This window comes from Mus musculus, chromosome 8, assembly GCF_000001635.26.
Source record: "Mus musculus strain C57BL/6J chromosome 8, GRCm38.p6 C57BL/6J".
Taxonomy (NCBI): Eukaryota; Metazoa; Chordata; class Mammalia; order Rodentia; family Muridae; genus Mus; species Mus musculus.
In genome coordinates, this window is record NC_000074.6 from 61,589,416 (window position 1) to 61,610,674 (window position 21,259).

The 21,259-nt window shown below is 42.9% G+C and overlaps 1 protein-coding gene across 10 annotated transcripts in view; it reads right to left on the minus strand.

Annotated features, from left to right (window-relative positions):
* The window catches only part of Palld (palladin, cytoskeletal associated protein), a 391,277-nt gene that overhangs the window by 77,985 nt on the left and 292,033 nt on the right, over positions 1–21,259 (minus strand). The window contains exon 1 of one of the 10 annotated variants that reach the window (XM_006509507.3): positions 1,645–1,828. The exons of 7 other annotated variants lie outside the window; for them this stretch is intronic. The gene's annotated coding sequence lies outside the window, so the exon portion shown is untranslated. Of the gene's footprint in view, positions 1–1,355; positions 1,829–21,259 lie in introns of those variants that run through there. 2 more of the 10 variants (XM_006509508.4, NM_001293774.2) reach the window with 2 other exon arrangements.

Below are 21,259 nucleotides of genomic sequence, written 5' to 3' on the forward strand. Positions count from 1 at the left end.
TTCAGGAGTACATTTATTTCATACCTTCTTGTACATCAACCAACACTAACCACCTATGGAAAAATATTCTCAGACTTTCACCACTAAAGTCAAGCAATCTAAATCTTGAAAAGAAAAAAAAATAAATAAAAACGTTTGATGGGGGATATGAAGAGGTCTGAAGGAAGACACGTTTGTCTGCTGGTACCCCACAGAAGGAACCCAGCAGCTGGGCACAACTTATCTCCAGAGATGAGAGTTCAAGGAGAAACTAGCAAGCATCCCCTTGGTCCACTGGAGGGACCAGCTCCTAATCTGGAAAGGATGTTTCTTCAGGAAAGCATCACTGTTTATTAATCCTGCCTCTGATGCTGGGGTCTGGTCTCTCTGCCTTTCTTCAGCTTATGTGGAGCTCTACACTTGCAGACCCCAGCGACTGAGGAATATACATTCACCCCGAGTTTCTCCTCAAGACAGTCAGTGTGGGCTTGGCTTGTCCAGTCCTGCAGCTATTACAAGACCCAGAGGAGCAGAGCAGAAAGCGGAGTTTGTCCAAAGAGACCTAACCCCTTTTAGTCAGTTCCCAGGGACAGAGGGAAAAGTGTCAATCCCGCCGCTCAGTGTGACATGCTCTCTGGAGTCTGGACAACTCGTCATTCCAGACAGAGTCACAGTAGTGTTAAATAGGCCAAAGGGCGGGGAAGCCAACCCCCACCGGCTTTGGCGGGCCTCTCTCTCAGGTTTCTATACATCATCCAAGAGGAGAGGAGTCTGGCCGGTCAGAGAACCTGGTGCAGTTAACCTCACAAAGCATAGACAGGCCAGGGGGACTACAGAAGTGGAGCCACTCACTAGGCAGCCTGAAAGTCTCACCTACTAACTAGGTGGGGGTGGGAGGGTAAGGGGGTGGAGAATCCGCACACAGCACAAGTCCTCCAGGTTCTGTACGTAACGTGAATGTGGTCATGGTGTGTGTGAGCACACGTAGCATGAGAGGAGAGAAAAGAGAGGGAGGAGAGAGAAGTGGGGAGGGAAGGAAAGAGAGAAGAGGAGAGATACATACAGAAAGAGACACGCAGAGACCACACACACACACAGAGAGAGAGAGAGAGAGAGAGAGAGAGAGAGAGAGAGAGAGGGAGGGAGGGAGGGAGAGGGAGGGAGGGAGGGAGGGAGGGAGAGAGAGAGAGAGAGAGAGAGAGAGAGAGAGAGAGAGAGAGAGAGAGAGAAGCCCGGAGGGGAGGGGCTTGGGCTTGGGAGGTGTGGACCCCTCCTCCAAGACCAAAACCGACAGCCGGAGGATGAGGTCATCCCCCTCCCCCACCCCCAAGTCTCTAGCAGCCCCTCTAGCTCTGCCCGTTCCAAGTGGTGCCTACTTTAAGGGGATGGTGTCAGAGAAGCAGAAGAAGCAGGAGAGGGTCCTCCTGAGTATCAAAGCATCTTCTTCAGTCCCGAGCGGAAAAGTCCCATCTGGAGCTCAATTTCCAGGGCTCAGGACTAAGATCCCGCTAGTGGGAAGGAGAGGTTCTGGGGAGGAGCGATCCGCTGCTCGGTGTCCTCAGCCTGTCCCGGCTCGCTCTTAAGGGCTGTCCCGCAGCCCTGTACTGTCAGCTCTTTAATTCAAACTTTTTCCAGCAGCCACGGTGCTAGGACTCCCACGCCTACCTTGAGTCTCCCGGCTCTGCCTGGCGCTCGCCGATCTGGGGTCTCAGCGAAGCAAGAGGGTGGGTGTCGAGGGCTCCTCCGGCTGCGCCGGGCAGGTACCCCCGCTTTATAGCGCCAAGCAGCTCAGTGACTCAGTGAGCCTCCCAGGGCTTCGGGCTGCAACCTTTCAAAATAAGAGTCCGTCGGCGGCGGCCGGGCTAGGCCAGCTGGAGCAAGGCAGGGAGGCGTGGCTGAGGCCCTGGGGAGCAGCCCCAGGTTAGGGTGTCCGCCCCCTTTTAACCTTGCCACGCCCTTTGCATCTTTCTCCTTGCAAATCACTGCTTAGCAGAAGCCAAGCTATAAACTGGGTTTCTGTGGCTCTAATTTCCAAGATTGATAAAGGGAAAAATTTAACCTAAATCAACAGAAATGTTGGCTGCTTGTCATAGGCGATTGCCTCACAGTTTTTAAGTCTGGTTTTTCCTTTACAGAGGAAATAGAGGTGCCCTCAAAATCCCATCTCAGGGCATGCTGGGAGAAAGGGATGAAAACTAAACATGGAAGCACCCAAATGAAATGCCACTGGGGGCCGGAGGCGGGGTTAGGAAGAGGCCAGTCCTGGGGCAGACTGGCAGGCTCAGAAAGTGCAGCCTTTAAATAAAAAGGCACACAGGACAGTTCTTTTCTAAAGAAGAAAAGGCGGTACTGTTGATTCCGTTAAGTAGCTTACTGGGTTCTGCGTGCCAAAGAGTCGCTGAATCCGAGAGCCTTCTGGGTAAAAGTTTCTCAGACTCCCTTTTACAAAGTCTTGGAAACAATGTGGCCCCCACGCCCCTTGGGTTTTCTGTCATAAACTATTGGAGGACCTCAGTCACTTGCTTAAAATTTCTATGTGGGATTTTTTTCTCTTGAAGTGTTTTTAAGGAAGAAATAAGACATATTGATTTATTCCATAATTAAGTTTTAAAGTTTTTAAAACTTTAGTTATTGTGTGTGGGGGGTGGGGGTGGGGTGGGTGGGCAGGACAACTTTTGGAAGTCTGTTCTCTCCTTCCACCACGTGGGTACAGAGGATCCAACACAGGTGCTCTGGCCTGGTGACAAGTGCCTTGACCCACTGAGCCATCTCGATGGCTCAGAATTAATAACTTATACCAAAGCTGTGACCGATTATGGGCTTAGCCATAAATCCAAATGACCAAATTTCTCTTTTACAACGTTAGCTAAGAACAGCCTGGCTCTGTGTATAATCCTCTAATATCTGGCCAGCACTCTGATCACAGCTATTTCTGCCCCATTTTTCCTGCTAGCATGTGTGTTCTCTTGAGCGTTGGAACCAAATCTCTTGACACACAATAAGCTCTCCATAGATGACTGGATGGATGAAAAACATGCATAAGAGTCAGTGCCCAGGGCATCGGGCCCCTGGCTTCTGGAGTCCAACTAAGAGGTCTGGCTGGGCCCCTGGCAATTTCTCTAAAACAGTTGTATAAGAAGTATCAGTCAGTACCAATTAGACCACTCATTTAAATGCTCTGATAACTTTACCTGCTCCTGCTCCTTCAATATTGTATCTGCAATAGGATTTTGTATTCATAGTCTATTTCTTAAGAATACTTATTTCACATGTGTTTAGTGGGCACTGCACAGTGGCCCAGATGAAAGGCTTATATTGTATGCCTTGGAACTGGAGTTCCCACCCAGTCCCATCAGTTCTGGGAACCTGGATCCACCAGCACACTAGAAGGTGTTTAAGCACTGAGCCACTGGCGGCCCTTTGTTTCGCAGTCTTAAGGCAGATGCTTCCCTTCATTATTCTCTCCCCCTCCCAAAAAGCTTTTTATTGATTTTTTTAATGAAAAAAAAATGCTTGTAAAATATTCAAGCAATAAATCAGAAGTGAATGTCACTCTGTAATTTACCCCCAGAGATAAACATTGCTAACTCCCTGGAGTATACTTCTCCAGACTTTTGTGTGTGTGTGTTTAAGCACATATTTAAAACATAGATTAGGTCATTGTTTACATACGATTCTGTGGCCTATTTTTTAAAGCCTAACAATACTCAGCCGTCACCGTGTTCAGCATGATACAGGCCTTATGATTTTTCAGCGCAAAGAAGGTGGTAGGTCAACATCCCCACTAGCCTGGGGAAAAATGTTTAAAAGAGTGAGAAATTCAGCATTTCACGCTGTTATTTCGCCTTTTGTTGTGAATTGTAGTTTGTCCATTTTCCTGTCAAATGGCCATCACGGCCAGCAGTGGTCACTGCTTGGAAACTGCAGGGTTTTCTCAAGGGTGGGGTGGGGGACTGCACACTGTATTCGTAAGGAAATAGCTTTAAAATTAATTGGCCCATATGATCCTAAACTGTAGGACTCGGATGCTTTCTGATTTCTGTAAGTATTGGAATCAGCAGATGGGGGTTTAAATTCAGGTCCTCAAGTTCTATGGTTTTTGTAGTATAAAAACAGAAGGAATGAGTACATGGACATCAGTAAGACCACCTCAGTGTTTGCTGGCCTGGTGACAGGGCTGAGGGACAGAACTGACTGCCACAGATCGTACTCAAGTTGTCAGGCTTGGTGACAAGGGCCTTTCCTGCTGAGCCATCTCTCTGGCCCGTTTTCAGTCTTTCGTGCTGAAATCCAACACGATTTACGGTAGCGGTGCAAATCAGTGAACAGTTTAGTGTTTGCCACAGGAAAGCTGTTGGGAAGAAGGGAGGGAGGCATGGATGCACATCAACCATCACTTCGGCCACGTCTCAGACTCAGTGGAGCCCGCATTAGTAGACACCCAGGTGGGAATTTGAAAAAGGACGCTCAGTTTTCTTCTACCCCGCAGAGATTACATGCTCTGCAAGTGTCACTTGTATTTTTTTTTCCCCATTGTCTCTGGGTTAAGATGTAAGCTTCATGGTTTCAAGCTAAGGAGAAAGGCAGGGAACAGATAGGCCATGGGCTTCTCTTCCTTCTGTCCTCACTTGAGAAGCACATCTCCCTCCGGACTGTTGGCTCGCTTCATGACCAGCCTGCTTCAGCTCACAAGCTTAGGGCTCAAACGTGCAGATTTGATTCAGGATACAGCCTTCTGCCTGGTTTTCGGTTGTTGATAGAGGATGGGGATATGTAATGGAAATCCTGGCTCAGAGGAGCTGACAACAAATGGTACCTGATTAACTAAACCATCTCTCTCCACGCTCCCTCCATACCTCTCTTCTCTGAAATTTGATTGTGTGTACGTCTATTTGTGTGTGTGTGTGCACGCCCATCTATTCGTGTGCGTGTGTGTCTGTATGTATGTCTGTGTGCATCTCTGTGTGTCTGTGTATACATGTTTACATGCCACTTACAGGTGCCCCCCAAAGCCAGAAGAAAGAATCAGGAATTGGGGCTACCTCGATCTGGAGTTCCAGGCAGTTGTGAGCTGCTAGATGTGGTGCTGGAAACAAACTCTAGCTCTCTGCCAGAGCAATACATGCTCATGACCTATAAGTCTCCAACCCTTGTCCCACCCCCTTTTCATACATACACACTGTCATCTATCTCCATACATGTAATAATCTTTTATAGAAGCACAAACTGTTATCAAGCCAAGAAAATGTCTCTTAAGCATCACCCATCAATGCGAGCACAGGTCTGTACTGTCTAACCAAGCTTTTCTAACACAATCCTTAGAGTTGACATCTGTGTTTTCACAACAAATATTTCCTATTTTTAATTATGTACAATAACGAAAAATGTTGAGGTATCTTTAAGCCATTTGCTAAATTAAAATTAAAATTACCATAGCTTGGGATTTTCTCAGACCTTTGGCTTCTAGGATGTCACACTTACCACGAGGAGGCCTTGACTAGTTCCCCAGCATGGTGGACGATGCGCAAAGACAGATACTCCGTTACTGATCCATCATCATGATTGGCTTCCATTCACTTCTGGGGTTTTGGTATCAAGAAAAGTCTAAGAAAACTGTGGGCCCAATATAGATTTTTAGCTGATGTTGGTTCCAACTAATGTTATTTTTAGGAACTACTTCTGAGTGTAGACTGCTTAGGATCTACTTTGGGCCTCCAAAGTGAGATGACTCCGTGGGTAAAAACACTCACCAGCTCAACAACCTGAGTTCAACCCCAGGACCCACAGTGGGAGGAAGGAAAAAGCCAACTCATGAGTTTTGTTTGGTGACCTCCCCATGAGGTAACGCTCCCCTCATATACTTGAGCACACACACCAGCTACTGACACACACCCCCACCAGCTGCTAATGCCACTAACGATAAATTAATATAAAAAACCTTGAAGATCCATTCCTTGAATTCATTAAAAAAAATAAGAGCTCAAATAAATCTGTGGCCACTTTGAACTTGGACTCTATAATGAAATACAGTATTTTATAGGAATCACAGTCACTTTCATATTAATATTATTAATTATTGTGAATAAAGTAAAAAACTTAAAAAAAAAAACCAATGTGAGTTTTCTAGAGAGACTAAACCCTGTGAGTAATGACTCCTCAGACTATTGGGAGAAGGGAGTTGACAGGAAATCTCTGAGGACAATTCATACTTCAGTATAAAAACAAATGAAGCTCGTTCCTTGGCCCAGACATCTTTCTGGCTCTTTGTATTGATTGATTGATTGATTGATTGATTGTAGTTTTTGCTTTTGCCTAAGTGAGAGAAAGCTAAAAATGGAGGGGGGGCTATTTGTGTGAGTGTGACTATCCCAGCAGACACAGAGCACTGGGTCAGAGGGAACTCGGCAAGCGGGAGATCTGCCACCCGGAATATAAAGGAAGATTGTGCCAAGATATAGAGAAAAGACTGAGTTCTTGACGGCAAAACAAAGCCTGAATCTCCACAAGAGAACTAAAGTGACAGTCAGGAGGGGACCACAGAGGGAGAAAGGGTAGGGGAGCCCTGTCCTGAGTGGGCCGATTTGAAGATGGACGGCGTAAGGTTAATCCTAGGCTGTTACAGTGGCCTTGAATTCACACAGCTTCATTTTCTCACTTGTAAAGGGCAAGGGTAGGCCAGGAGCTGCTGGCCAGGGCATGTCTAACACGGGGACCTACGAGGATAGGGTGTGTATGCTAGAAGCAGGTTTCTACTTTTAATCTAGCAGTTTGGGGAGGGCTGATTTGTTGTTTTCAACTGAATTGATTAGTGGCTGATTCCTTCCTTTTTAATTTCATTAATTATTAATTTTATACATGCATGTAATGTATTTTGATCACATCTATCACCCACCACCACCACCACCAAACTCCTTCTACGTTGCTCCCAGCTTATCTCCCTCCCAACTTTATAACTTCTTTTTGTAGCCCACTGAGTTCGATTAGCACTGTCATATGTGTGTGGAGCCATCCAATGGACCATAGGCAACCTACTTGGGGCCACATCCCTGAAGAAAACAAACCCTCCGTCCCACAGAGGCCATCAACTGTCAATGGACACCTCCCTCCCCCCGGCCCCCACTGCAGTGCTGACTGGGTTGATTTGTTCAGGTTGTGCAGGCAACCTCAGCGACTCCAGGTCCATTTACAAATAGCCCCATCCATGTCCAGAAAGCGGCTGTCACAGCAGCCTTCCCTGACCTGTAAGCTTTCGGAGGAGGAGGGTGAGAGGTTCTAATGATGCGGAGGATTTCCCACTGACCTGCATCCCCATCCCCTTCAAGACCTTAAAAAAAAAAAAACAAAAAAAAAAAACAAAAAACAAAACAAAAAAGAAAACTGAGCTGAGGATTTAGTGAGGGATAGAATAAAAAGAAGTTATCTCAAGTTTCCCTTCCAAGGGCACAATACCAATCGCTTTAGAAGTATTCTTCCATGGTGAACAGCTTGAACTCTAGAGGTCGGATTCCAGGGACTGTATCATTAAAATGAAAAGCCATATGTATGGAAAATTCATTAGCTGTCCTAGGACACGACTGTCTCTGATAGTAAACCAACAATTTATTATGACACAGTTTGATTGTGAGCCGAGCCAACTAAGTGACCTGAAATAGTTGAGCCTGCTCCTGATTTTGTCCTTTTTGGGCCAGTGATGGGTCTGACTCACAACTGAGAAACCACTGCCAAATTAAATGTGCTATGCTGGCTCTGATGGGATCATCCACAGACCCAAAGGGCTGAAGAGGAACAGTGGGAAAGCAGGAACTGGTATTTTCTTGTGACTCTCCTGGGTCAGTGCTAAAGTAGGTGACTTGTTAGCTTGACCCTACACAATTAAAACTCTATCTGTGGCTGACAAAAAGACAAATATGAAGAAAGAGTTTCCAATAACACGCTTTCTGCCTTGCTGGTAACAGTGCATGGTGGTTCCCGGCTAGGTGCTACACAACTTCCTTAGTTGTTTCTCTTGCTGCAATTACCTCTGACGATACCGTCGCATGGAATCTTACATCATAGAAACATTCCTTTGGGAACATAGAGAACACCCAGATCATTCCATTGCTTCTCCCAGAAACAGAGAGTAAAACACCTCCACAAAGGAGCTGGTATGGATGCTGGAGAACTCACTGCCAACAATGAAGTGGAAGAAAAAAAAAAAAACCAGGGACTCCAACAGGCCTCACGTAAGACCTGTGTTCGTGGGAAGGAAGGAATCCATTAGTTTCTCTGACTTGGACAAACCTGTCTTCCTTTAGGCCTACTGTGGTTTTAGTGTATACCCTCCCTGTTCCTCCACAATAAAAGAAATTTAAAAAGCATGAAAGCATGTACTGGAAACTTAATTTCTCCCTGAACACAGTTGAGAGTGGAGCGTACTCAGAGGAGCTTAGTCCATGAGCATGGGATGAATGGATTTAATGCTATGATCCCAGGAATGGGTTCCTGCCGAATTGCTACATCCCCATCCACACACGCACACACACATGCATGGATTTCTTTGTCCTTCTACTTTCTATCACAGAGTGATCTAACAAGATGGACCACATCAGATACCAGGCCTGACCTCAATAACTGAGAAAACTACTTTCTTTACTATATAAGTCACCTACTTTGCTGTGTTCTATTAGAGCAACAGCCAATAAACTAAATGCCTTGCCTCTTGTCCAACCCTTTTGTAGTCTAGACTTGGTGTTCATTCTCTTCCACAATAAACTAATCTTTTGGGTCAGAGTAATATGACTGTATTTTTGGAAATATGTGATTTTTCTGTTTAGGGTGACACATTGCTGTAAACAGTTTGGGGCAGCAGAAGTTTTCATCTTCTAAGAGAACTATTGAGGCTATTATATAGACTGTGTTTTTCCAAAATAAAATATACAAACCTAAACTTTGTAAGAGAGTGTCAATTATTTTAATAAGTTTTCTTTTAATATGAAAAATTTAATGGATATATTTTAGAATGGAAATTTTTCTGAATATAGACCCTAATCCCAAAGGAAAAATATTTGGCATATCCACAATTAAAAGAATGGACTTATTTAATGTATAGTTTATATGGCTAATAAACAGTCAACTTACTATTATTGTTTTGTGCCCATTATGAACCCATTATGTGAGGTACACCAGGTCAGTATTGTACAAAGAATCACTGGATTTAAAAAATATGAAGTCCAGAGTTATACCTAAGATTCCCACAAACATAAGGAATATTTGCATTGTTCTAAAACAGACAATTATTCTTGCATCCGTTTGTTATATTTGCTTTCAGTAGTCTTGGCAGGGTTAAATAATTCTGAAGCAGCCGAGTCTGCCAACCTGCTTCTGTTACAAACTTGTTCAAGTTAAAGTTGAACTCAATCTATCATGCTCAAAGAAACTAGAGGACTATGGATATTCCGAAAGGCCATTATTTTTTTTAGTACGCCATTGATCTTAACGGAATGTGTATGACAAAAAGGAGAAAGAAGGAAATGGAGAGTCATGAGTTTAGAAGACCATGCTTTTAAACTGGGATTTCTAAACAGATTTGATGAAGTCAGATTTGGAAAGCCACATTTTCAACTCAAGGAAAAAGAGACGCCAGCAACCTTAAAGACTCAGTTGAGTCCTGCCTCTTTAAATATTGGACTCTTTGCAAATTATTTTTCGTTTCAGCAGAAGGCCTCATTAGAGGTCACTTTATTGCCATTCCTGGTTTAGCTGATTGTTGCAATTTGCTCATTAGCTTGGAGGTGGGGACATTATTGTTTCACCCTCATGGTGGGTGGTGCAAGTAGGAGCTTGACGTAACCCTGCTGCCATTGTTTCCTGTTTATGTGTCTTCTAGATGACACTCAATAAAGTCTGTTACCTAGCAATAAAAAAGGCCTGGTCAAAATCTCATCCTTTCATGTTGGCTGTGTTTTAGAGAACATAAGACTATTTTCGCCGTCCTAAAAGCATTAATTTTTTGGAAAAGGTCATACCAATCATTATCGTGCCTGTGCAAGCATTGCTGGTCAATAGGGTGTCCACTGATTTTCCTAGGCCACGTGGCACCACTTGAGACTTCTCTGCTCAATGAAGTAAAGAAAGAAGCATTAGGAAAAGGAAAAGGAAAAGTCATATAAGAACAAGGTTCTTTGTTATGTTAGGTGTGAAAATAGATGAAGCCAGTTGTGGTTGCAGGAAGTGCCCATGTCTGTCTGTCATCTTAGACAATGTAAGTTAATACATTTTATATAGTAGACACAGTGATGAGCATCCACTACCCTTTGTACCACAAGAGCAATCACTTCTAAACTCAAAAAGAAGAAAGTGTAAATGAATATAACAATAATGCCCATAGCATAATGCTTCTAACTTGATTACATTCGTTTCCAGATTAATTCAGTTAACACATATAATTCAAAAAGTTCAGCAGTTAAAAAGGGTCTACAAGATCAAAGTACGTAAGGTGCATGGGAGCATGGTGCAGCTGGAATCTCAGGTATCTGATGTCTGTCTGAACTTTGACACTTCCTTTCATTGGGTGTAAAGACAAGCCACACCGTCCATTCTCTATTCATCATTGTATTCTATGTGAATCTAAACCAGGAGGTGTCCTGCAGTTTTAAAGGAAGAAAACACAGCCTTACGTTCTCAGGCTCTTTACAATCTAAGTGAGGAGACAAAAATCAGCTGCGAACAACAGGTGCTTTGCAGTTGTTCATTCATTTGGACATTAATTACTCATGACTCCCTGGTGAACAATTTGCACATCTGGGGAGATAAAACTGCCCACTGAAAGTGAATTACTGGGGCGTAGGTGAGACACAATGGCTAATTCATTTGGATACCCATAAAAGGCTCACCAGAAATCCCTGCAGCACTGAGAAGCTAGAACTTCAAGTCTGAAGAAGGAGTAAGCATCAGGCTGAAGGCCACAACAAGAGGATATGTGAGTATCATTTAGCCTGCAGCTCCTGACGCTTTTCTGGGGCACCCACTCATTCACCAGTGCCTCTCGGGGAACCTTGCATTGGCCCAGCCCCATGGACTGCCTCTGAACACAGTTCTACTGTCTACCCTTTAAGCATCCCAAGATTTCTTCTGCAATTTCAGCTTGCTTGGGATGAAAGGGAATATTCTGCCACTGGACAAAATAAAGGAAACTCTTGATATGTTAAAAATAATTTCTAAATTTTATTCGCCTACAAACATTTTGTTTGTTTGTGTTTTAGACAGGAGCCAGGACCGTAGTGACTCAAGTCATTGTTTTTAAGATTTATTTATTTATTATGTACACAGTGTTTTCCCTGCATGTATGCCTGTACACCAGAAGTGGGGATTTATTGTAGATAGTTGTAAGCCACCATATAGATGCTGGGAATTGAACTCAGGACCTCTAGAAGAACAGCCAGTGCTCTTAACCTCTGGAGCCATCTCTCCAGCCACAGGAAATGGAGTCTTAAGGACAAGTCTATTATTTTCATGTGTTACCTGTTCAGTGGAAACAAAAGATAGTGTGGTCCCTAATATTCTTTTCAGATAGCTAGTCCTAGGATCAGGCTCAAGGTGAACCCATTCTGACCTGGTGGAAGACTCCATAGCAATTCTTCAAGTGGGTGTTGAAGTATTAGACAGAGCTATGGTCTTCAAGAACAATCCATGGAGAGCTGTGGAAAAGTGCTAAAACCTTTGTATATTTACATTCATTTCATCCTTTGAATTCTTCTTTGTGGAGATTTAAAACATATATATTAATATATGTACTATATATGTATATATAATTATACACATATATCATATATATTAATATATAGTTAGGTATTATATATTTATATACATATATTATATATACATATCATATATATACATTGTATACATCCATAGTACATATACACTTTAATATATGTGTATGTATACATACATACGTACATATGTGCATAAGTAACTCAGTTCACTAGATGGAATGCAGAAGATTTGGGACTTTCACCTGTTGTACTATTTAGTCTGTAGCAAAAAGGTTGAAGTTAGGAAGTTTAACTTGTTATGAAGCTATTTGGTTTTTTATTTCAACAATTTGGGTGGAGGGATGTCTAGATGACAGGTTAAGGTAATTGCTTCCAATTGTTCCTTTATTTTGAGGCTCCATTATGTACCCTGGAGCAAGACTGACAGACCCACACAAAGACTGGTAGCATGGCTGTCACCTTCATCCTACGTGACACTGCACTCCATAGTGGCAGGTACAGTGTTATGACCTCTACGTTTGCAGCTTGGCTGCTGTGGACAAGCAGAACATGATTCGCCAAATCCTCTCCCTATGGATGTGGCAGAACTCATATGTTGGCCCCCAAAGGACAGAAACATTAGTTATTTAATTCTGACGAAGATCCTTATTTAATTAACAAATAAGTTAGCCAAAGATTCCTTCACTGATTCTGTCTATATCTCAAAATTTATCTGTCTACCTCGCCAGTTTTTATGTGTGCAGGTACTTTTTGGAGCTGTCTTGAAATGACCACTCTCATTTTTTTTTTTTTTTTTTCGAGACAGGGTTTCTCTGTATAGCCCTGGCTGTCCTGGAACTCACTTTGTAGACCAGGCTGGCCTCGAACTCAGAAATCTGCCTGCCTCTGCCTCCCGAGTGCTGGGATTAAAGGTGTGCGCCACCACGCCCATGCCTGGTGACCACTCTCATTTTGAGACAGACAAATTATCACTTGGTTACCTGATTTTGTGCAAGAAATCCCTAATTTTATTTTCTCAAAGTAGACACTCTTCCTCAGGCCTCCGGTTATTCTCAGGAGAATTATCATCTACTTGGACACTTTCAAGACCTGCATAAATCCAAGCTCAAGCTTTGGTTCTGAATCCCAATGTTGTCCCCCCACCCCTGTCCCCGCCACAGGTGTTTGACTCTGAGCAAGTTGTTTAATGTTTCTGGATATAAGTCTCATCACGTGGCAAAACAGGCACAGTTCTGCTGCACACTTCATGGATTGCTGCATGGATGAGAAGAAATGTGGGGGAGCCCAGTGTAGCCGGAGGAAGGGTCACCCTTGTCCCTGCTGTTATTACTGGGAATGTGACAACACCAACCAACCACGGAGTTGGTATTCTAAATGGGTAAGGCAAACTGGCAAAAGTCTTGCCTGTTCTAAGTCAATGACACGGGCCACCAAAGTGCCTCCAAATTCTTGGTTTGTCAAAATAAGATGGGTGGAAGTGCTGTTTAAGTTTACCACAGAAGGGAAGGGCAGGGAGCAGAGATGGAAGAGAAAAACACCCATTAGGGATTTAAATATTGTGTTCAGCAAGGGCCCATGCTCTGCCATTAATTCCTTGTGAGATCTTGTACAACCCACTGGTCCTGGGACTTAGCTTACTTGCTTCTGTCTTTGTTTCTCTGTCTCTCTGTCTCTGTCTCCCTGTCTCTCTGTCTCTGTCTCTCTCTCTTTGTGTGTGTGTGTGTGTGTGTGTGTGTGTGTGTGTGTGTGTGTGTGTGTGTATGTCTGGGGAAGAGCATGGTGACCAGAGGGCAACATTGTTGTCTCTATTGTGTTCTTTTTTTTTGTTGTTGTTGTTGTTGTTTATTTATATGAAAATTCAAGCTTACCTAAAACTTCCACATTTAAGATATATATCCGTAACTTTATTTGTGAGTCTGTGTGTGTCTGTTTCTCTGTTTGTGAGTTCCCTTAGAGGACAGAAGAGAGAGTCAGATCCCCTGGAGCTGGAGTTACAGGAAGTTATGAGCTGCCTGGGGGCTCAACTCAGGTCCTCTGGAGAGTAGTAGCAAGTGCTTTCAACTGTGAAGCTAGCTCTCTATCCCCACACCTTTCTTTGGAGACTGAGCTCCAACTCCCTCTTCTCACAAGCCTAGAATTAGACTATACTGGCTGGCTGGCACCCCAGAGATCCACATGCCTCTACTCCCCAGCAGTGGAATTACGGCCACTTGTTTTTTGGGAGAGGGGTGGGGTAGGGGGCTACTTAACAATTTAGATTCTCACACTTGTGTGGCGAGCACTTTATGAGTTATCTTCCACGTCCCTGGATTTCAGCTTTCACATCTGCACTGTAAGAGGCAGGTAGAGATTGCACCTAATGCTCTATAATTGCTGTTATTATAATCCATCACAGGAAATCCCATGGAGATATACATTTTTTGTTTTGTTTTTTTTGTCAGGCTCCTCTTCTGTTTTTTGACACTCCGGTATGCTAATAACTCACGTACTATTTTAAGTCAATTAACTTTCCTTTCTAAATGGAATGATTCAAATGATTGATTTACATAAATTCCTTCCTAGTCCTATGGAAGTCTTTATGTCTTTTATAGCAAAGAAATTATCCAAACTGATAACATTATTATTACTCAATAACATTACCTAACTCTGATATTAAGTGAATTTTGCATTTTAACATTAAATGCATGGCTCCCTCTGAGAAGAGAGTCTAGAATTCTGGGATCTTGGTATCAAGCAGGATAAGGATGGGTGTGATGGTTTGCATATGCTCTGCTCAGGGAGTGGCAGGATTAGAAGGTGTGGCCATGTTGGAGTAGGTGTTTCACTGTGGTTATGGGCTTTAAGACCCTCATCCTAGCTGCCTGGAAGCCAGTATTCTGCTACCAGCCTTCAGATGAAGATGTATAACTCTCAGCTCCTCCTGCACCATGCCTGCCTGGGTGCTGCCATGCTCCTGCCTTATGATAATGGATCTGAACCTCTGAAGCCCCAATTAAATGTTATTAGACTTGCATTGGTCATGGCGTCTGTTCACAGCAGTAAAACCCTAACTAAGACAATGGGCTTTCAGACCTGCTTAGTCCTGTATCCACCCTGACTACCTCCAATACTTTGCATGGTTCAGAGCTCTACTGGGGAATCACAGAGACAGGTCACCAAGCCTCTACAGCTACATTGCTTTGTGACTACGTTTCTCTCAATGTACAGCTATTTCCCTCAAAGTGACTCACTAGGTCAGAAGGCAAAGCCATTCTATCAGTGATTGTCCATTTTAATATCATTTAACCACAACTTTTTGGTTTATATTTTCTGGACAGATAAACTCTAAAGTCAGGAATCTTCTTCTGGAAATTGCCTCTTATTTATTAGCCTTTTTATTGTCTTTGGAAAAAAAAAGGATGTGCTATAAAATCACTCAAATAAAGACAACAAAAATATATCTGTAGGCATAACACACTAGCCCTCAACTTTCTTCATCCCTTGCCCCATCCAGATCTTTGGATTCCAGCAGTATAACTTTACAAGATAACCTTGGAAAATTATACCACTGATCATAAATATCTTTGCCTTCATAGTATTAATCAGCACTAATCTTAGTTGTTACATAACACTCCATTAATTAAAACAAGGAACTTAGCTATATTTTGGGCTATTAATTTTTAAAAAATTGTATGTGTTACATTAAACATTTTTAGACTTTTACATTTTCCCTCTTTTGAGTTATTCCCTCAGTGCAAGGGCAATAGTGGTTTAAGAAATACGATGCCTGGGACTGGGGGGTGGTTCGATTGGTAATTAAACCCCCAGAACCCACATAATGTACTCAGATGTGTTTGTTATCCCAGTACTGGGGAGGCAAAGACAGGTGCATGAATCCCTGGGACTTGATGACCAGCCAGCCTAGCCTACTTGGTAAGTTCCAGGCCAGTGTGAGACCTCCTGTGGTTTGAGTAAGAATGGCTCCAATAGGTTCATTTATATAGGTGTGGCCTTGTTAGAGTGGGTGTGGCCTTGTTGGAGAAAGTGTGTCTCTGGAAGTATAGCTTTACATGTGGGGTTTTTGTTTTTTGACCTTTTTTTTTAAATTAAAAAAAAATTGGTATTTTATGTGGTATTTTGCCTGAATAGGTATCTTGCCTGAATATGTTTGCAGTGCCCATACTCCTGTGCATATGCATGCGTGACCACAGAGGCCATAGGAAGACATTGGGTCCCCTAGAACTGGAGTTCAGGCAGCTTTAAGTTGCTCTGTTGTTGAACACGGGTCCTCTAGAAATGTAGCCAGAGCTCTTACCCATTGAGCCACCTCTTCAGTCTCCCTGCTAGTTGTTTTCATTGTTGTTGTTGTTTGCTCTTAAATATTGAGTCAGTTTATGAAGCATTTCTAGGCTGCAGTTGACCATCTAAAGGAGACAATTTTGAGTATAATAGTGTCTAATTTCCATTTTCAATTCTCTGACTGTGACTGTGACACAACCCTTGCATGTTACAGAAGAGTGGGGCAGGTGGCACTAAGTGAAGATTATGTTTACATTTAAGGAGGTGTAGACCCAGGATGTACTTAGCATGCTACAGTCATCTAAAGGTGGTGGTCAGTCTTTGGGGTGTTGAGACTGTTTATCGCCCATCTGTCAGATCTGTGCCCAGACTCTTCTAGTTCTTATTAGATAGAGGTCTAATACGTCCTTATTCAAATGTGGGTGGTCCCCCTGTGTATCTGGAGTGGGAAGAGAAGAACAGATCTGTTCTCTACCCTAACTTAAAGCTGTCAAAGGACTTAGGTTCATTCAAGATTTTGAAAAAGCTAACTCAGGACCAATGCCTTGTATTCCTCATTAGCTGTGTCCATTTAAATAGGTTTCTAGTTATCAGGAAAGAAATTCCATAATGTTGGGTTTGTGGCACCAACCAGTGACAAGAACACAAAGCAAATCAGATGGCATTTCTTATTATGCCTAGGAGTATTTGAAACTCTTCTTCTCAAGCCATGTCCTGTCTAAACCATAGTGTAGACAAATACTAATACTACTACTACTAATAATAATATTAGTCCTCATCCATACTGTCATTCATAATGTTGCTTTGGGAAGTCTGGAAGGTGGTATTTTGAAGACACACAATGGAGGTTCTCTTCAACAACTTCAGTAACAACTTGCATATTTAAACTATACACAGTAAGGAACTCCTAGTACATAATGGATACTTGACTATTAGGGTAAGTAGTCTGCATTGTTTTTAAAGGATGCTTAAAGTCAAGGTTTAAGATAGTTAAACATTGTCTTTCAAGGTTCTTAGTAACTTCAGTTATTTTCATTTACAAAGTTTTAATAGTTACAGATAAGAGAGGGCCCACGGAGTTTCCCAGTATTCATCTTGTGTGTTTTTGTGTGTCTCTGTGTTACAAGATACAGTTTATTTATTACTTCAGCAGTTTCTAAGAGCTTCTAAGCATGTCTGCAGTTGTCTACAAAATACCACAGAAAAGGCTAGACACAGCCTGTATGTTTCTATGTTTCACCACTGTTTAATAGCTAGAGATGCGTTCACTGTCGACTTTGTGTGTGTGTGTGTGTGTGTGTGTGTGTGTGTGTGTGCGTGAGAGAGAGAGAGAGAGAGAGAGAGAGAGAGAGAGAGAAATTCCTTTGCCATTCTGCCGCATTTCTTTCCCTCTCCCAGATTGCTTCCACTCTGACACACTTCTATTCTGAAAGATTTCAGCATCGACTTCCTTATTTGGTCGCTGGAACTGCTCTTTGTCTCGTTCAAACATTCTGCTAAGCTTGCAGACTGCCTTCATCCCCGCCCCCTTGCCCACTGCTCCCCCTTCACTCACACACACACACACACACACACACACACACACACACACACACACACACACGTAGCTGGCTTCCACTGTTTGCTCTGACTCAGCCTTCTCTGAAGTTCATTAGCCAATCAGCCACCAGTTATGCCCATTTAAGGAGTACCTTCTGCAAATCAAAAGGAAAGAGAGTTTGGGAGGATTGTTACTCTGCAGCAGTCACTGGAATTCACCCCAAAGTGTGTATTTCACACCGCTGCTTTTCTCATGTAATAAGGTATGTATTAAAAAAGAAAGAAAGAAAGAAACCAACCCCAGGTAAACCGTAAAATAACCCAAACCCTCAATCCTTCTCACCCCAGGCTACTTAATTAAAGGTTAATGGCAGCATCCTGCCACTTAGCTCTGGCTGACAGAGTGTGATCTGGTTTGGTTTTCAACTTTCTCCATGCCAAATGTTCCAGCTAATACTTTAAGAAAATATGTAGCACAGGCTTAAGTGGCTCTGCCAACACATAAAGTAAAGGTCTGTGCTCCTAACCAAAGGAGACACATTTCCAATGAATTCTGTCTCCCTTGCTCTCTGGAGTTGAGAACAGCCAGGCATCCGAAGCAAGCGTGGAAGAATCCTTCCTGGCCTCTCAGCTTGGATGTGTATGGAAAAAAGCTCCCCGCTCTACATTCCCTATTTAAGAAAGAAGCTGCCCCAGCCCCATCCAATAAAACAGAGTAGTGTTTCCTTACGTATAAACAACCGAGAAATTCCTCCCAAGCAAGCACACAGCCTTTTGGGTCTTGGAACAAAGTGGCCGGTGGTATTTATTATGTCAAATAAACACATCATCCACACTGCAAAGGGGAACCTGAAACAATAAGCTGAACAAAGCAGTTTTCCAGCTTTTATTCCCTTAGCAATTAGCCTTTGTCTAACTGGACTGAAAAATTAAGAAGGAACAATATTTTTTTCAAAAGGTACCCTTATGCAATTAATATCCACAGTTTGTTCCCAAGGCTTGTTCAAAAACAAAAATAAAAACAAAAACAAAACACACACACACACACACACACACACACACACAAACACACACACACAAAACAAAACCAAAAAACCAAAACCAAAAATGGAGTTCACTTCCAGAGGCTAGAAACAAAAATATACAGGATATACTAAAGTTGGTATTATTTCTTATTTAGCCACCAGTAACGATCTTTTTTCTTCCTTTGTCCATTGTGGTAGTTGCTGAGGCCTCATTATTTGCCAGGCTTTGTGCTAGATGCTGCTACCAACACTCAAAGCTACCAGTCTGGTCATTGCACAAAGCATACTGAAGGACCCAGAAAGCATTCTTGTCCCTGTCCTGGTACCATAGTGCTTACCATGGTGAGTGATGTGGAAGCAGCAATTGGCTTACCAAGTTCTCAAAGTTTGTGCCGTGTTGCCCTTCTTTATTTAGGATACTTTGAGACGGGCTTGGATGAACTTTTGTTGGAGAAGACTCAGATCATTCTTGGCTGTAGACAGTGCATAAATGTACCTTCTGCAAGCTCAGCTCTGTGTCTGAGTACAGCCTAGTCCACATAGCAAGTTCCAGGCCAGCTAGGGCTACACATCGAGACCTTGTCTCATCTCACTGCGCATGTGCATGTACACACACACACACACACACACACACACACACACACACTCGTACTCAAATACACGCTTCCATTTATTTCTATTACTTATACCCTCAATGAGTCTCAGGTGTTTTACAGTGTGGCTTATGGGTTCAAATTTGTTTAAGTTTTACAACATATGAAACTTGTGAATTTTTTAACACCCCCACCCGTGTGTGTGTGTGTGTGTGTGTGTGTGTGTGTATGCAGACATGTACAGTGAGTTTGTATGTTTGTCAAAGTACTACCTTAGCTGTTTACTGTAGCCTCCCATCTGTTGGGACAGTCTCTGAGATTCACTGGTGCAGTAGGCCTGTGAACTCCTGGGAATTCTCCTGTCTCTGCCTCCTAGCTCACTATAGGAGTGCTGGGATGATGGAGGAACGTCACCACCTTTGGCTTTTACATGGGCTCTGAACTCAGATCATCATTGTTATACAGCACATTACCATTATGTCATCTCCCCAGTCCCAGGAAGTGGGGAACCTGTGCATCATTTTATTTCCTTCTACCACAGGAGCACCATACAGTTCTGCTAAGAGAAAACAGTGCTGTTCTAACTGGATGTGGTAGTATATGACTGCAATTCAGCTAAGACAGGAGGCCTATAATTTCAAGGTGAGCCTGGGCTAGACAAGAAATTCAGGGCTAGCCTGGACTATATAATGAACTAGTCTAGGTATAGGAAATATTGAAACTCTATGCCAGAAATATTGAACAGTGTCACCAGTATGTACTCAAGGTCTCAATCCTTGGGAATGATTAACAAATGCTAGCAAAACCCAGAAGGACAGACTGGAAACAACTATCTGTTGTTCCTTCATTTCATGCTGCCTCTTCGGAAGAAAGAGCTTACCCGTTGACTCTGTTTCTTCCATGCCTGTCCCTGGCCTTCCTCATCCTCACCTTGCCCTGAGCTTAGGATGACTCCAGGACACTGGGAGCTCACAGAGCAAGATGGAACGGAGGTGAGCAGTTCTCAGTTCTCATACCAACACCATCACAGCATCTTTCAAATGTCTCTGGCTGAACTCATCTCATTTTCTGCACATTACTGTTGCTTTGCTCAGAACCAGGTGAAGGTTCTCATGTCTTCCTTCTATTGTGCCTGGGTTCTCAGTAAAAGGTTGGACATGACATAGCTAGAGAACACAAATTTAAAAATCTAGGATTCTGGTAAAATCATAATAGTGTCTTTGTATCATCTTGCTTTAGCTTCAACTTGATCTTACAGTTATAGTTACGGGGGGAAGGGGGTGTGGATACTACCTAGATCTTCAAACATGAGGTCAGAAATATATCAAGATATATGCCAAAATTATTTTTTTCACAGGGATTGCCTTTTTTTCCCAAAGAAAAGGAATCTATACTTAAAGAGCCCCAGAGATTACATATATTTCCATGCTAGTGTTTCAACTGTCTATTAGCCTTTGGGAGGGCTCTCATTGCTGGGCTTGTCTTCAGAGAGACAAACATCTGGGCTGCTGAGACTAGGTGGGGAATCTATAATCCAAAGAAGGGAAAGGGGAGGAGGGAGGAAGGGTGAAAAGGAGGAGAGGAAGGGGGGGATACAGGAAGCGAGGAGGGGACGGGGTTGGGAAACAGGAAAACTTTTAATTCACATTCTAATTTCCATGCCTGTTTAGAAAGTCTCCAATTTTCTAATTTATACTCCAGGTTTTGATGGAGAAAAAAAAAAGAGAGAAAATGGTTGCCATATGCTTCCCCACATTTGTTTTAAATATGAAAATAAACACTCAGACACACATACAAACACACACACACACACACACACACACACACAAACACACACACACACACACACACACACTTCATCCTAAACCATCAAGTCAATGAATATAATTGAAAGCTGGCTCCTCAGATTTGACTCCGAATCTAAATACTCATCAAGGAATCCTAATTGAGAATCAGGCGTGTTCATAATGTCTTCACATTAAGTACAACTCACTTATTATTAGGAAAGGCTGTAGAGATGTCCCTTGAGATGGAATCTCTTTGTAGAGCAGCAAGCTGGGGAAGAAGATCGAGGAGCTGAAACCAATAACTG